Below are 17173 nucleotides of genomic sequence, written 5' to 3' on the forward strand. Positions count from 1 at the left end.
CTTTGGGAGGCTGAGGCAGGCAGATCACTTGAGGTCAGGAGTTCAAGACCAGCCTGGCTAACATAGTGAAACCCCATTTCTACTAAAAATACAAAAAATTAGCTAAGTGTGGTGGCACGCACCTGTAATCTCAGCTTCTTGGGAGGCTGAGGCAGGAGAATTGCTTGAACCCAGGAGGCGGAGGTTTCACTGAACCAAGATCGTGCCATTGCACTCCAGCTTGGGCAACAAGAGTGAAACTCTGTCTCAAAAAAAAAAAAAAGAAAAGAAAAAAAGAAAGAAATCTTTCCCTACCTTAAAGTCATATAGATATGTTTCTCTATTATTTTATAAATACTTATAATTTTACCGTTTTAATATTGGTCTTTAGTCTATCTGATTGGCTTTAGTACATTTTGTGACTAAGGGTCTGATTTTATTTTACCCTACATGGATATTCAATTTTCCTGGCACCATTTACTTCAAAAGCTGCCATGACTTTACTAATAGATTCTGGTATTTCTGTCATATACAGATGCCCATACCAATGTGGCCTGACTCTGAGCTCTCTGTCACTGGGCTAGTACCACACTGTTTTATTTACTTCAGTTTTAAAATAAGTCTTGACATCTGTTATAGCAAGTTCCCCTACCTTGTACTTCTTCAAAAGTATTTTGGCTATTCTTGACTTTAGAACTTTTGTGTATATTTTAGAATCAGCTCGTCAAACTCTATAAAATGACTATTGAAATTTTGTTTGCAATTGAATTGAATCCATTCAGCTGGGAAGAATTGACATCGCTATAATAGGGAGCTATCAATCCCTGAACATGTTTTTAATTTCCATTTATTAGGCCCTTTTTACTGTTTCTCAATTAGTTGCATAAATTTCTCTATAGAAGTCTTATATATATGCTCATTGATTTATTTTTAGGTACTTTTTATTTTTGATACTATTGTAAATAGTACCACTTTTAATTTTATTTTTTAATTGTTTGTAGAAATAAGTTTTTATATTGATTTTTGTATCCAGGAACAATGCTAAGTTTTCCTCATTAAAAAACTATTTGTAGGTTTTTTTTGGATTTTATATAAATGCAGTTATTTCCTCTGTAAATAATGACAGCTTTATTCCCTTTTTTTAATCCTTATACCTTTTATTTGTCTTTCTTGTCTTATTGTACTAACTAGAACCCCGAAAACAATGTGAATCACCATTGTAATTTTGTCTCGTTCCTATCTCAAAGGAAATTATTTCATCATTAATTGTTATAAGTACCAAAAACCATGTTTTTTAGATACCCTCTAATCCAGGAGTTGGCAATCTATGTATGGTTCATGGGCCAAATGGAGCCTGCCACCTATTTTTGTAAAAGAAGTTTTACAGAACCCAGCCACACTCATTCATGTATACATTGTCTATGGCTGTTTTCACACCACGATGGCACAGTTGTTTAGTGTGACAGAGATCATATGACCTGCAAAGCTGAAATTATTTATTATTTGGCTCTTTAACAAGAAAAAGTTTGCCAATTCCTGTTTTACCAGATTAAAATATTGTTTTCTATTTTTACTAAATATCTTTTATCATTAATAAATATTGAATATTGTCAAATGAGATTCATACATTTTCTGCATTGAGATAAGATGATGGTATAGTGAATTAAATTGTCATTCTCGTGTTAAACTAAACTTATATTTCTGGAAGAAACTCTCCTTTGTTAAAATGTACTATTTTAAAAACATATTATTGGATTTACTTTATTACTATTTTGTTAAGAGTTTTTGCATCTTTGTTTATAGTTAGATTGATCTGAATTTTCTCTTACTGTTTCTTTGGGTTTTGGTATCAAAGTTATGCCATCCTCTTAGAATGAGCATAAATTATATTTGGCTAGCTAGCCAATGGAGCCATTTGTGCCTGGTGTTTAGTTGTGGGAAGACTTCTTTATTGAATCAGTCTCTTTCATGGTTGTAAAATCCTATTTCCTCTTTCTTTTTGAGTCATATTTTTCTGGGAATTTGTCCATTTGTCCTAAATTTATATTTATTGTTATAAACTGTTCATAATATTCCTTAACCTCTTTAATATCTACAAGCTGTTCCTTTTGTCATTTTTAATATGGTTGTGTCTTCTCTCTCTTTTACTTGTTTACCAGTAGTTTATCGGTTTTATTATTCTTTTCAAAGAAGTAATATTTGGCATTGATTCTTTTTATTGCGTGTATACTTTCTAGTTCATAAATTCCTCTACTAATACTTAGTCTTTTTCCTACTTTTTTTTTTTTTTTTTGAGACAGAGTTTTACTCTGTCTCCTGGGCTGGAGTGCAGTAGCATGATCTCGGCTCACTGCAACCTCCGTCTGCCGGGTACAAGCGATTCACCTGCCTCAGCCTCCCAAGTAGCTGGGATTACAGGCGCCCGCCAGTACACCCAGCTAATTTTTTTGTATTTTTAGTAGAGACGGGGTTTCACCATGTTGGCCAGGTTGGTTTCGAACACCTGACCTCATGATTCACCCGCCTCAGCCTCCCAAAGTGCTGAGATTACAGGCATGAGCCCCCATGCCCGGCCCCTACTTTTTAGGGGTTTAATTTGATGTTCTTTATCTAATTTACTGAAATGGATGTTTAGCTAATTTTTTTTTTTTTTTTTTTTTTGAGACGGAGTCTTATTCTGTCGCCCAGGCTGGAGTGTAGTGGCCTGATCTTGGCTCACTGCAAGCTCCACCTCCCGGGTTCACGCCATTCTCCTGCCTCAGCCTCCCCAGTGCTGAGACTACAGGCGCCTGCCACCATGTCTGGCTAATATTTTGTATTTTTAGTAGAGATGGGGTTTCACCGTGTTAGCCAGGATGGTCTCGATCTCCTGATCTTGTGATCCGCCTGCCTCAGCCTCCCAAAGTGCTGGGATTACAGGCGTGAGCCACCGTGCCTTGCCTAGCTCAATTTTTTAGCCTTTATTGTTTCTCAATGTATGCCTTTAAAGACTAAAGTTTCTCTAAAATAAGATGTTCTTAATTTGATATCTTGCATTTTAATTTTTTTATTTATAACTTTTTCTGATTTGTAAGATGGCTCTAACTCGAGAAATTTTCTAATATTTTAAAAATACTAATTTATAGATTATATTATGTTCATAAAGCTTTCTCTGTATGATTTTCTTTGAAATTTGTTAATATTCACTTTATCACTCATATGGTCAATTAAGTGTTCCATGTGAACTTATAAAGAATGTATATTCTGTAGTAGATTGATACAGTGTTACATATGTCCAAACTTAAGTCAAGTTTGTAAATTTCGTTCTATTGTTCTATATCATTATTATTTTTTTTTTCTTTCGATACGGGGTCTTGCTCTGTTGCCCAGGCTGGAGTGCAATGGCGCGATCTCAGCTCACTGCAAGCTCCGCCTTCCAGTTTCATGCCATTCTTTTGCCCCAGCCTCCCCAATAGCTGGGACTACAGGCTCCCGCCACCACGCCCGGCTAATTTTTTTGTATTTTTAGTAGAGACGGGGTTTCACCCTGTTAGCCAGGATGGTCTCGATCTCCTGACCTCGTGATCCGCCTGCCTCGGCCTCCCAAAGTGCTGGGATTACAGGTGTACGCCACTGCGCCCAGCCTATCTCTTTAATTTTTATGCCTCCTTATGATTCGGAAAGGACGTGCTGGGAAGGGAAGAGCGTGGTCCCTTTAAATGATGGGGGAGCTGAAGGGAAGTGCTGGGTACAGGAGGGTGTGGTCCCTGGCTAGGCCCGCCCCTCCCCCCCAGCCCAACACAGACCTAAGTGAGGACAGACATTTTTGTATTCCTGCCCCAAGTGTTGCATTTCCCAAGACCACCCTGGCCTGCCACGCCCCCATCCTGTGCCTATAAAAACCTCGAGACCCTAGCGGGAACATACAGGCAGCAGGACGTTGAGAGGGGCAAATCAGCAGAGGAACACACAAGTGGCTGGACGTTAACAGGGATGCAGTGACAGGCACCAGCACGCAAGCAGGCCGCTGACTGGCCGAATGACTTGGAGTATGGCTGGGGCAGTTGGAGGAGAGCCCGGGCCATCAAGCAGCCTGACTCTGGGGGAAAACCATCTCTCTTCTGGCTCCCCCATCTGCTAAGAGCTACTTCCACTCAATAAAACCTTGCACTCATTCTCCAAGCTCACGTGTCATCCAATTCTTTAGGTACCCCAAGGCAAGAGGTACACCAAGGCAAGAACCCTGGGATACAGAAAGCCCTCTGTCCTTGCAACAAGGTAGAGGGTCTATTTGAGCTCGTTAACACAAGCCACCTACTGACAGCTAAACTGAAAGGGCACCGTGTAACACACGTGCACTGGGGTAAACATTCATAAACACGCTCAGCTGTAAACATTCACCCCTGGACACTGCCTTGGGGTTGGAGCCACAGCCTACCCATCTGTATGCTTCCCTAGAGGTTTGAGCAGCGGGGCACTGAAGAAGCGACCCCCACCCCCATCACACACCCTGTGAGGGAGACGAGGGAACTTTTCCTGTTTCACTTGTCCTACGAGTTAGTGAGAACAGCATGTTAAAATTTCTCATTACAATTTTGGATTTATCCATATTTTTTTGTTTTGTTAATTTTACTTTAAATATTTGAGGCCTATTTGAGGTTATATTATTATAGGAAAACTATAGAAGAAAAGAAAATGAGGTTATCTAGGAGGACTCCCTGGAAAAACTTAAAGCAGAGATTGAGGATTTAAAATGATAGTCATAAACCTCTATAATTGTTTAAAATACACTAATGTATTCTTTTTTTTAATAATCATCAGATCTGTGAATTAAGAAAGGTTAAAATTAACCATACTGATGATTCTAAGGTCAGAATATTGCCCCAAATCACAGGCTACTTAATGACTGGATCAGGTCCAAGATATGAATTTGTGGAGTCATTTTCCAAGCCTGTTTCACCCCTCTTCCCTTAGCACACCCCTGACCCAAACATCCTGCTTGCCTGCTGTGTCTTAAACTCATTAGGACATTCCACCCTCAGGTCGTTGTATTTAATGCTCCCTTTTCCTGGGCAGGTAGACATCTGTTCATGTTAGCTCTTCAGAGAGCTCTTCCCTGATCATTCTGACCACTCTCTATTCCCTTAACCTGTCTTATTATTCTTCAGAGCTCTTAAAACTATCCAATATTATGTTGTCTCTTGGGGTATTAAATTATCATCACTCTCCCTTCTGATATATGAGCTCCAAGACACGAGGTTCTTTTTAAAATTCCTTGCAACATTTTCACTCTAATGGCTGACATAGAGTAGGTGATGAGTAACTTTTGGCTGAATGAGTGAATGAATGAATGAACCTTTTCTTAAAACAAGTATGTTGATTCATCGAAATAGTTTGATTGATCAAGAAATAATTATAGAGGTTTTCTGAGTGCAAATAATTCTTTTTAGCGTGATAGAGAGGTAAAAGCAAGAATAAAACAATATTACAGACTTCAAACTATTTATAATCCAGTTGGGGATAGCAGATATATAGAAATGATATAATCTGAACATGACATAAAAAGAAGGTAATACAGGTAATCACAAGACCATGAACAATTAATGGCCAAATATATTATTTAAACAATAAGTGCTGTGAAGGCAACACAAGGAAGTGTCACTGAATTCTTAGTAATACAGAAAACAAAAAAAAATTAAGAAAGAGTATGAGCTGGGCATATTACTGGTTGTTCAATGACTGCCTTTTTTGTTAAAAAGGAGGAGAAAAAGAGAAAGTGGAAATGTATAGTTATCAAGAAGAGAGATAAGCAGAACCTCACTTGTTCCCTTAACCAGGCTATGAGTATCTCTAGGGCAGAGACAGTATTATATTCATAGCTCATTTACAAGTAGTTAGAAAGCATATCTATATCTATGATATTTATCTGTTTATCTCCATATGTATGTATGTATGCATGCATGTGTCTATCTAATCTGTGCTTGGTGATTGGCAATGGGACATCAAGATGTAGGCATCTCGCAGCCACAGGACTTTGCAAAATGAGTTGGTAAATATAAAAGTAGGCTGGTAGATTTATGTATCATTATATCCTAAAATTTTATTTTACTTTTTCTGTACCATCTTTTCTCTGGCTGAGAGACAGAGACCTTGGATTAGTGAACATGCTTAAGACATCACTTCAGTCCCTTGACAAATGAGGAATGGCATTCTTTTTATTTTGATTTAGTTTTCCATTCTTGCTTAACCTGGACATGTCTACCTTCTGGTTTTCAACATATTATAGATAATTTCTATAGCTGAATCCAAAGTCAAATACTCTAGAAAAAAACTCCCAAAGAAAAAATATTTTATATTGGATTTTCAGTGGCATGTGGACATATTTTGTTTCTTACCGTGACTTAGTTTTATCACTTTTGACTAGATGATTGGCAGTTCTCAGAAAAATAATGATTCTTAAATATTTTACACCTTTAAAATAAAATTCTCCCCATCAATTTTTTATTTTAAAATAAATCCACAATAAGAATTTCCTCTTTGGCCAGGCTTGGTGGCTCATGCCTGTAATCTGAGTACTTTGGGGGCTCAAGATGGGAGAATCCAGGAGTTCGAGATCAGCCTCAGCAACATTGCAAGACCCTGTCTCTACAAAAAAAGTATTTTTTTTTAATTAGCCACGTGTGCTGGTACATACCTGTAGTCCCATCTGCTTGGGAGGCTGAGGTGAGAGGATTGCTTGAGCCCAGAGTTCACGGCTGCAGTGAGCTGTGATCACACCACTGCACTCCAGTCTGGGCAACAGAACAAGGCCCTGTCACTAAGATAAAAAAACAAAACAACAAAAAAAGTCTTCATTATTTCAGCAAACTCTACTGCTTGAAATATTTTAGTTGTTTGACTCTAAATTATATATTGGCATTAAGATGAAGTTTTCTTTAAGAACTATAAGTAATTAAAATACTGCACTTATTCTTCCTCTTTGACCATAAAACCCCCTCAGTTTTTATTTTTCACCTGACCTAAGAACATATCTGGAACTGTGAGGCCTACTGGGTCCTTAGGGAAGAAACAGATGCCTACTAAATCTGGATAATTTCCTTTCCTAATTAGGCTATTAATAAATGTAGCTTTCCTGTGAAAACTCTTCATGGTTTTTATTACCATTTATATGCCAGTGCCTTGCGATTTTATACTTCTGTTTTCAACCTCTCTTTTGAGATTTACGCTTACTTTTCCAAATTCCTGCTCACTATTCATTTAGTTATTCCACAGGTGCCTCAGTATATTCATGTACTTGCACAGGTACCCCCTGAATCTATAAAAATAAACAAATTTTTAAAATCTCAAACTGAATCCATCCACTTCCCAATAGACCTATTGGCTCCTTACCCACTATTACCCTATCTCAATTACTGCCACAGCCAATTACCCAAGGCACAAGCTGGAAATCGGGCTTTTCTTAACTTCCTACTTACAAAATGTTACCAAATTTTTCCTTAATTATTGCTTGAAAAACTTTCATGTAAATATCTCTTAAATTTCTTCCCTTCATCTTCACTCCCAGTTTTACCACTTACTTGTTCTATTACTGTTTTGGTCTATAACTTTTAGGCAAGTTATTTAACCATTTTCTACTTAAGTTTTCTCATCTGTAAAATGGGGATAGTAATAGGTCTTACTGTATAGGATTTTTGTGAATGTTAAATGAGTTAATACATGTTAATTGCTTAAAAGGGTGTCTAGAACAGAGCAGGTGCCACAATATGTTAATTTTTTTTTTTTTTTTTTTTTTTTGAGACAGTGTCTCGCACTGTTGCCTGGGCTGGAGTGCAGTGGCATGATCTTGGCTCACTGCAGCCTCCACCTGCCAGGTTCAAGCGATTCTCCTTGCCTCAGCCTCCCAAGTAGCTGGGATTACAGGCGCCTGCCACCATGCCCAGCTAATTTTTTTGTATTTTTAGTAGAGATGGGGTTTCACTATGTTGGCCAGGCTGGTCTTGAACTCCTGACCTTGTGATCTGCCTGCCTCAGCCTCCCAAAGTGCTGGGATTACAGGCATGAGCCACCGTGCCCAGCCAAGTTGTTTTTATTATTATTGTTATTGCTCTTACTATTGGTACCAACATACCTAAATTCAGGTTCTGATTAACTGCTGTCTAGAGTATTTCACCAGCCTCCTAATCTTCCCTTCAGTATCTATTCTTGTTCGTCTCAAATTTGGCTTCAACAACCCCTCAGAGTACACTGTCTAAATCATAAATTGGACCCTACACTGTTTAAGATAGGTTCTTAATAGTTGCCAAAAGTATCAGTGAAACAATAAATGGATTAAAATGTCTCCAATATCAATGTAGCAAGGTTTCAATGAACAGTTTTAAAATTATGAATAAAATATTTGGAATACTCTTTGCATTCTCTATATAATTGCTTGTAAGCTTTCAGGTTTGTTTTTGCATGTTCTTAATTGTCTTTACTGTGTAATTTTTTATGTATATAATGTCAAAAGCCAAGATCTAGATTTACAATGAGTCTTGTACTGATTTTTCTTGGGTCTCTCTGTCCTTGCTGATCTCTCATTCAGCTTCCAATTATTTTCTCATTTTGAAGACTTTGTCTTTAATTGCTCCAAACACCTTCTTTTTCTACACATCTAGCTAGATGTGCTTTCCCAGCATAATTACTTTCATTATTGATCTTTCCAAGCACGGAAAAAGAACATCACACAATATTACTTTTGTCGTGGTTGCAAGCACAGTGTGGTTTATTCTCAGTCTTTACAATATTCTAATCTATTCTAAATGTACCTTTCTTATTTGGTTCAACTAATTATCCACTTGAATTTGCATAAACTCAAATCCTAGGAAAATAACATTCTAATCAATAAGTGATATCCAAGGCTGCTCTTCTGCCAAACTCTGAAAAAGCCAAGAGTGAGCATCCTCCACTTCCTCTTTCAGTGCCCTTCCTCTTTTTCGTTTCCATTTCCCAACCTAATGATGTAACCAAGATAAAGGCTTCCTCCCAGCTATCTGTTAAAATGTTTTTTTCTGACGTGGATGAATGATATATGGTCTTAACCTTGCTAAACATGTTTGCATTTCAATTGGAAATTACTGAGAGCTGAAATGCTGTCCAGGGCCAAATGAATATTCTAGGAGTCGAATTTAAGGCACAGATACCAGGAGATGTCTTGGCACATGAAGGTTTTCCTGGAACTTTCAAAGCATAGTGAAAATGTATTTAGAAAGCCAATCCACATTTTCCTTCTAAAGATTGCAAACTTTATCTATTTTTATCGTACATATTTATGGTGGACAACATGAGATTTTGAAATATGCATACATTGTAGAATGGCTAAATCAAGCTAATTATGCATTGCGTGACATACCTATCATTTATTTGTGGTGAGAACATTTAAAATCTACTCTTTTAGCAATTTTCAAGTAAATAATAGTTATTAACTATAGTCACCATGTTGTACAATCAATCTCTTGAACTTATTCCTCCTGTACAACTGAATTTTGAATCCTTTGACCAATCTCTCCCCTTTCCTACTTCCCCTTTCCCTCAGCCCTTGATAACCACCATTCTACTCTCTGCTTCAGTGAGTGTGACTTTTTAAAATTCCACATGTATGTGAGATAATGCAGTATTCATCTTTCTGTGCCTGTTGTATTTCACTTGTTAAACACAATTTACAGGAAGCCATTGGTTTGGACCGAGCTCCTGCACTAGGCCCAACAGACTAAACCTAAATGGAGTTATTCATGCTAAAGTTCCACACCACCAAGCTGAAATTAAGTTGTTTAGCTGATTCTCCCAGAAATCAGGAGAGATAGTAGTCAAATCCCCAAACAGGCTAGTTTTACCTGCAGAAGGGAGTCCCCTCTGCTTTAACTTTTACAAGGAAAGTAACTTTGAAACACCCAATCTACTTTTTGTTCTCTGTTTCTGCTCTCTGTGTCTCTGTTTCCTTTTCTGGGGATAAAGCTAACCTCCTTTGTTCAGCTAATTGAAACTCTATCTATCTATCTATCTATCTGTATATCTATCTACCTACCTACCTACCTACCTACCTACCTACCTACCTACCTATCTATTTATTTAGAGATGGTGTCTCACTCTGTTGCCAGGCTGGAGTGCAGTGGCAGCGATCTAAGCTCACTGCAACCTCTGCCTCCTGGGTTCAAGCGATTCTCCTGCCTCAGCCTCCTGAGTAGCTGGGACTACAGGCACGCACCACCACACCCAGCTAATTTTTGTATTTTTAGTAGAGACGGAGTTTCACCATGTTGGCCAGGATGGTCTTCATCTCTTGACCTCATGATCTGCCCACCTCGGCCTCCCAAAGTGCTGGGATTATAGGCGTGAGCCACTGTGCCCGGCCACTCTTTTTATTTTGTAGAATGAGGTGTTGTCCACTTTTAGAATTGCAAATAACAGCCAATTAAGATCTTTAAAATAAATTTGTTATAATTTTGTCTTTTGACACAATTTACATAATGTCCTCCAGGTTCATCCATGTAACAAATGACAGGACTTCCTTCTTTTTAAGGCTAAATAATATTCCATTGCGTATATATACCATGTTTTCTTTCTCCATTCATCCATTAGGTTGATTCTGTGAGTAATGATGCAGTGAACACAAAGGTGCAGAGATATATCTGACATACTGATTTCATTTCCTTTGGATAAATATCTAGTAGTAGGATTACTGGTTCATATTATAATTCTATTTTTAATTTTTAGAGAAACCTCTTACTGTTTTCCATAATGACTGTACTAATTTACATTCCTTCCAACAGTACATGGGTTCTCTTTTCCTCACATACTTGCCAACCAACACTTGTTATCTTTCATCTTTTTGATAATAGCCATTCTAACCACTCATCGTGGTTTTTATTTGCATATTCCTGATGATTAGTGAAGTCGAGCATTTTTTAATGCATCTGTTGGCCATTTTTGTGTCTCTTTTTGAGAAATGTCTATTCAGGTCCTTTGCCAATTTTTAATTTTTTTCTATTCGGTTATTTAGTTTCTTGCTGTTGAGTTCCTTGTATATTTTGGCATTATCCTTATCAGATATATCATTCGCAAATATTTTTCCCATTCTATAGGCTGTCTCTTCACTCTGCTGATTGTTTCCTTTGCTGTGCAAAAACTTTTTAGTTTGAGGTAAACTCATTTGTCTATTTTTGCTTTTATTCCCAATGTTTTGGGGTCATATCCAAAAAATCATTGCCAAGACCAATGTCATGGAGACTTTCCCCTATGTTTTCTTTTAGTAATTTTATAGTTTTAGGTCTTATGTTTAAGTCTTTAGTCCATTTTGAGTTAATTTTGGCATACAGTGAAATTCTTTCCCTCCCTTCCTTCCTTCCTTCCTTCCTTCCTTCCTTCCTTCCTTCCTTCCTTCCTTCCTTCCTCCCTTCCTCCCTCTCTCTCCCTCTTTCTCTCTTTCTCTCTTTCTTTCTTTCTCTCTTTCTCTCTTTCTTTCTTTCTCTCTTTCTTTCTTTCTTTCTTTCTTTCTTTCTTTCTTTCTTTCTTTCTTTCTCTCTCTCTCTCTTTCTTCCTTCCTTCCTTCCTTCCTTTCTTTTCTTTTCTTTCTTCCTTTTTGCATACGGATATCCAGTTTTCCAAGCACCATATATTGAAAAGATACTCTATTCCCCATTGTATGTTCTTGGCACTTTTATTAAAACCAATTGGCTATAAACATGTGGATTTGTTTCTGGGCTCCTTATGCTGTTGCATTGATCTATGTGTCTGTTTTATGCCAATAACATGATAGAGCTTACAAACTTTAAGAGCATAGCCTGGATTTCATTATCTTGTATCTTTCCACAGTATGCCAGGAGCACAACAAAGATGACTAGGGCATGAAGAAATACAAGCTGAGATTGAGAAAGAAAACTTAGGCCAAAAATCTGGAAGTATCCTTTAAACCAGGGGTCCCTAATTCCTGGTACTGGTTCATGGCCTGTTAGGAACCAGGTCGCACAGCAGGAGGTGAGTGGTGGGCTAGTGAGCAAGGCTTCATCTGTATTTATAGCCACTCCCCATTGCCTACTTTACCGCCTGAGCTCTGCCTCCTGTCTGATCAGCAGTGGCGTTAGATTCTCATAGGAGCACAAACTCTATTGTGAACTGTGCATGCGAGGGATCTAGGTGGCATACTTCTTATGAGACTCTAATGCCTGATGATCTGTCACTATCTCCCATTACCTCCATATGGGACTGCTTAGTTGCAGGAAAACAAGCTCAGGGCTCCCACTAATTTTATGTTATGGTGAGTTGTATAATTATTTCATTATATATGACAATGTAATAATAATAGAAATAAAGTACACAATGAAGGTAATGTGCTTGAATCATCTTTAAACCACCCCCAACCTTGTCTGTGGAAAAACTGTCTTACACAAAACCTGTCCGTTGTGCCAAAAAGGTTGGGGACCACTGCTTTAAGCTAACATCCAATTTATCACACTGAACCAAATATACATTCAACTCCACAGTATGTCTTGAGTTGATTTTTCTCCCATGCTTTTACCACCCTCTAATTTTGCTCAAATTCATCATCATCTCTTCACTGTACCACTGAATGAACTTTCTCATTGGTCTCCCCCTTTTATTATTGTCCCTTGCAATTCATTCTTCATACTAGTAATCAGTAAGTAATTTATTTAAAATGTAAATGGAATCATGTAATTTTCTTGCTTATGTTTCAGAGGTTCGCAACTGTGCTTAAGATAGAATACAAACTCAACATTGTCTTTGAGTCTCTGCAGGCTTCAGCTCCTGCCTCTCCCTCTAGCTTCATCTTTTTCATTTTGTTTTATTTTCATCTTTTTTATTAAGGTATAATTTACAAATAAAAATTGCATATATTTACAGTATACCACGTGATGTTTTGATATAGGTATACTTTATGAAATATTTAAATAAAGCTAATTAACATGTCCATCACCTCACACTTACCATTTTTTTGTGTGATGAGTACATTTATGATCTAAGCTCTTAATAATTTTAAAGTATAGGATAAATTATTATTTACTGTGGTTACCATGCATTACAGTAGATCTCCAGAACTTATTCACCCAGTCTAACTGAAACTTTGTACCGTTTGACTGACCAGCATCTCTCCACCCCGCACTGGCTCCCGCCGTGCCCTCCCCTCCCCCGCCCCAAACTGCATGACCTCCAGTTTCATCTTGTACCATCACTCTTTGCTCAGAACCAGCAAACACAGCTGGCCTCCTTCCAAAGCTCAGGAGCACTGAGTCCTTTACTGAATCAGGACTTTGCACTCATGCTGTTCTGCCTAGAGCACTTTTCACTCCACTCGCTGTTCAGGTGTCAGCTGCAGGTCACTTCCAGGAGAAACTTTCCTAGATACACCAAATCAATTAGCCTCCACCTGTTTATTTTTCTCATTCATTTTCATACCCAGATATTTTACTTCACAGTGGTAGTCTCAATTGGTAATTATGTGTATTTATTTATTAATTATTTATATCTCTCCCAACTAGACTCCCAACTCCCAATTATACCTTTTGCTCTACATTTAACTCTTATCTGAGGCCCCAATACTTTTGTGTGTTTTTCTTCATTTTAAGTTAACAAACCGATTTGATTGTCTTTTTTTGTTTGTTTGTTTTGTTTTCTCCACTAAACTGTGAGCTACACTGCTGGGCCTTTTTTCTTTTTTTCAATTTAATGTATCACCAAATCTTTGCAGATAGTAGTTACTCAATAAATGATGATGAATAATTAAATTGTGCCAGTGTATATACCTTGGTGGTCCTAGGTCCCATTGCCCGGTGACTGAAAGAACACAACATGGGAAGCAATAAGCTTCTAGAGGCTTGAATATGCATGTTTTTTAAATTGTATGCAGTATACGCCTGTACATATGGGATAGTTGGGGCTCAGGACACATCATCCCAAAATATGACCATAAGAAACATATGCCACCTCAAAATATACTTCTCTGGCATACTTTAAGCGGAGAACTGCAGACACGAGAGGAGTACCCCTGAAAAGCTGTTAACACTGAAAATTTGTGTGATAATAAATTTATATCCATGAAGGAAATCTACATTAGTAAAAATATCTATATCTAAAGGAGGGCTGCTCTGAGAGACCTTTTATTTATTATTATGCATAATAGGACAACCTTTATTCATTATACATTTCCTCTTCTCATCTTTCCATAACTTCTGTGGTCCTCATCCTTCCTCCCCATTAGCAGCTTCAAGTTCCTATTACTTTCTATAGCTCAGTATGCTAGATAAGCGTCAATCATCTGACCCTTCTTCAAGTCTTATATTTTGTGGGACTCCCATATGCTATGTAGGTAATTTAAATGGTTTTTCTCTTGTTAATCTGCCTTATGTTAATTTAACTTTTTGCCCAAACAATCCAGAAGTGTGGAGGGAAGCCACTTTTTCTTCCCGTACAGGATAGTACACATCTGAATTTTAGAACAGTATGAATTTCATGCAACTTCATTCTTGTAAATAAAGTTAATTCTCCAAATGCAAAATCAGCTGTGATTTAAATTTTATGCTTTCCTAACTCATTTTATGTATGTTAATTTACATATTATGCACAAAAAAATAAAAAAAACTCTTATCCTATCACGTGTCTTCATTTTTGTTCCAGAACTGTGGGCACGTTATGTATGCCAGCAAATGGGAATTCAAGTAACCAGATTAGAAAGGTAATTAAGAATGCAGTTGAGCAAGATACTCAGTCCCCAGTCCTATGCTGGAGTAAGGTATGGTAGAGAGAGAGAAGAGAGGTGGGCAATAATTGTAAGTTCAGTATCAGAAATAGTGGGTTTTGGAGAGGAAGGAGTTTTCGAATGTCTGATAGGAAGCAGCCATTTATCAGCTTATTTGACCCTAGACATGTCAATTAAACTCCTTAGGTTTCAGTTCCTTTTCCTTGTGGATGAAAGGACTAAACCCCATTAGAAATACTTTCCTGATCTATGATACTTTGATTCTTATTTTCTCCGTAATGGTGGGAAAACAAGAAAGAATAATCTGAGAAAAAAAGGATAGGAAAAAGATAACAATTATTAAAGATAGAGAGATGCAAAAAAGAGACATGATTGCTGGTTATGAAAGGAAAAATATTTTAAAAAGTAAGAATTTAGGTCTTCATTCATCCCCCTCTGAGTTTCTTGAACAAATATTTATACAGTGCTAGTCAATACTTACGTTGCACTGACTACATGCCGGTCATTGTTTTAAGGGCTTTATAAATATTAACTCATTCAACAAGAATATAAGTTTTACTATTATTCCTATTTCATTGCTGAGGAAATAGGCACAGAGAGTTTAAGTAACTTATTCCAGGTCACATAGCTGGTAAGGGCCAGAGCTGGATTTCAAACCCAGGCAGTCTGGATCCAGAGTTCATGCTCTTGTAATGCTGATTTTACTGTTAGAATTTGCCATACATTTTCCTCAGTGAAAACCCCCACATCAAAGACAAAAACTTATTGAACTGTAACAAGTATAATAAATCACTCCAGACATATTTAGGCTAACACATACCCTATTTGTTTCTGTGTAATTACACTTTCTCAAGAGCCTGCCACAATTGGTATCACTGTTTTCTTACGAACTCTTCAAGCAAGACTAATGCAAACGGGAGAGGATTGTTCTTTGTTCAGCTGCAAACCAGGTGGCACAAAGCACAGAGAAGAAAGCCAGGCTCCAGAGAACGTGTGAAGGCAACCAACTCTCAGATACACTTGCATAATTAGAAAGCATTTTCCTTCAAATGACTGCAATTTTTAAAAGCGCTATCCCATTTTTCTCCCATCACCCTAATTTAAAAAAGACAACAAAAAACATACAAAAAAACCCTCCCCAAAGCAAGACTACTAAAATAAAATGGTCTGGCTGTGAGCAAACATTTGAAGCTTAAGTGTTATGTTGACCTTGTACTGCAGGAGGCAGCATCTCATTAATAAAACAATGACCATGTGTTTTTGTTGTTGTCCTTGGGGTTCTTTTTATGTTTGTTTCAGTATTGTGAATAGGACTGTGATTGTCTCATTCTCTAATATGCTTGATTTCTATTCAGAAAGTAAACAACTGAAAGGTTTTGTAAAGGGGTTAGAACCAGTGATTGTTGCTGATTTACTTCTGTGAAATTGAGTCCCTTTCCTTTTCTATTGTTTGTCTACTGTTTAATTTCTTGTGCTCACAATTAAAGTTTAAAATATTAGAGTCGGAGGAAGCTAGGAGATCATTTCTCTTGATTTAATTCTCTGATTTTACAGATATGGAAACAAGATCAGAGTGGTTAAATGGCTTGTCCAAGACAGCTAGTGGCATAGCCAGGACTGGCTTTTCCACTGCAGGTTCTGTGCTCATACCAAGCTTCATTGTTTGCTCAGTCTGGAGTTGAGCCTCTGTAACACCCTCTTTTCTTTTTCCCAACCAAACACATCCTTCTTCCACCTCATATCCCTTTATTTTCTTTCATCCAATCCAATTTATTTTAGTAGGAGATTAACAATGAGTACCTGTGAAGTTAATGTTGATGTCTAGAGGGTAATTCAAACTTGCTGAACTTCAAGCAATGAAATGTCTTGGGAGCCATCCATCAGAGGTGCTTTGAGGCTATGCTTGCAGAGAGAGAAGTCCCGATTGCTGGAAGCTAGGGCTTCCTTTATTCCAGGGTATTGCAATGATGTCAGTGTGTGTTAGAACTTAGCATTGCGCCTCTGGTCCTGCTGCACTGACTCTCCCCTCCCCATCATCTTTTTATATTTTATTTAAATATGCATGAATTTTTATTAAAGTCTCTCTTTCTTAAGAATTAAAATTGGTATCTCAGGATAGAACCTGTACTCTCCCACTCCCTAGAACCCCAAAGCGTTCCTGGATTTTCCTGTATTTGCTTCTTTCCAAAAAAAAAAAAATCTTGCATTTTGCCCATCAAATTTCATTTACAACACCCCGGTCCATGGTAATATTTCCTTCCTTTACCCTAGAACATCTGTATTGATAGCTCTTGTCTTACTATTGTTAAAAGAAAAACTTTCATCAAATTAAATTTATCAGAGCTTAATTGAGCAAAGAATAATTCCTGAACCCACAACCCTCAAAACGAGAACAGGTTCGGAGAACTCCAGCCCACAGTGTGGTCAGGCAGCATTAATGAACAGAGGAGGAAGTAAGATGCAGAGATA

General features: G+C 37.6%; 1 long non-coding RNA gene across 1 annotated transcript in view; it reads left to right on the plus strand.

Annotated features, from left to right (window-relative positions):
* LOC117975392 (uncharacterized) overlaps positions 1 to 17173 on the plus strand; it is a 128160-nt gene that overhangs the window by 44001 nt on the left and 66986 nt on the right. The gene's annotated exons all lie outside the window — the stretch shown is intronic.

The sequence above is a fragment of the Pan paniscus genome, chromosome 10, assembly GCF_029289425.2.
Source record: "Pan paniscus chromosome 10, NHGRI_mPanPan1-v2.0_pri, whole genome shotgun sequence".
In the NCBI taxonomy this organism is placed as follows: domain Eukaryota; kingdom Metazoa; phylum Chordata; class Mammalia; order Primates; family Hominidae; genus Pan; species Pan paniscus.